This window comes from Phytophthora infestans, genomic scaffold (genome assembly GCF_000142945.1).
Source record: "Phytophthora infestans T30-4 supercont1.34 genomic scaffold, whole genome shotgun sequence".
NCBI lineage: Eukaryota > Oomycota > Peronosporomycetes > Peronosporales > Peronosporaceae > Phytophthora > Phytophthora infestans.
Window position 1 is genome coordinate 1,002,196 of NW_003303725.1, and position 822 is coordinate 1,003,017.

Sequence of the window (822 nt, forward strand, 5' to 3'; positions counted from 1 at the left end):
CTGAAGAAAGGTTCCCACAGCGTCTCGGCTGCTTCGCCGAATAAACTGGCTACGTGAAGTTGGGCTTTAGAACGTTCGCGAGACAGTTTGGTTCCCTATCTTCTATAGATGTTTTGAAAAATGAAAGAATTCTAACTCTAGTCCGAGAGGCCGGAGAAGGGTAAATCTCCTGGGGTATCGGTTTGTTGAAAAGCATCGCCGAGTAGCTAAATTTATTTTGGATAATTACTGAAAGCATCTAAGTAAGAAACCATTCTTAAAAATTTTTTCATATAAAAACTGTAAAAGACGATTACATTGATAGGTTTTAAGTATAAGTATTGTAAAATATTAAGCTTAAAAATACTAAACGTTTTAAAAATTAAAATATAATTATTTCTTTGTAGCTCAATGGTAGAGCAAATGGCTGTTAACCATTCGGTTGTAGGTTCAAATCCTATCAAAGAAGTTTTATATTTTAGGTCGAATAGCCAAGTCAGGTTTACGGCAGTAGTTTGCTAAACTATCAGTTAATTTATTAACTCGTGGGTTCAAATCCCACTTCGACTTATTTTCTTAATAATTAATAAGATGATGTAGTTTAATGGTAGAGCGTGGGAATCATAATCCTAATGTTGTAGGTTCAAATCCTACCATCATTATTATTTCTTAAATAAAAATACCATTATTATTATTATTTTAAAACGGAAGGTAGCATAGTCTGGCTAATGCATCTGTTTTGGGAACAGAAGATCAAAGGTTCAAATCCTTTTCTTCCGAAAATGGGTAATAAGATGAGATAGAGTAATAGGTAACTTATCAGGCTCATAATCTGAAGATGTA

General features: G+C 33.3%; 4 non-coding genes across 4 annotated transcripts; all 4 read left to right on the forward strand.

Moving 5' to 3' along the window:
- The first annotated feature begins 376 nt into the window (after positions 1 to 376).
- On the forward strand, positions 377 to 448 carry PITG_28220. Its single transcript has one exon. It is a non-coding gene; the product is annotated as a tRNA-Asn (tRNA).
- Positions 449 to 460: 12 nt separating this feature from the next.
- On the forward strand, positions 461 to 549 carry PITG_28221. The gene has a single exon. It is a non-coding gene; the product is annotated as a tRNA-Ser (tRNA).
- Positions 550 to 569: 20 nt separating this feature from the next.
- Positions 570 to 641, forward strand: PITG_28222. The gene has a single exon. It is a non-coding gene; the product is annotated as a tRNA-Met (tRNA).
- Positions 642 to 684: 43 nt separating this feature from the next.
- PITG_28223 lies at positions 685 to 759 on the forward strand. The gene has a single exon. It is a non-coding gene; the product is annotated as a tRNA-Pro (tRNA).
- The last annotated feature ends 63 nt before the right edge of the window (positions 760 to 822 follow it).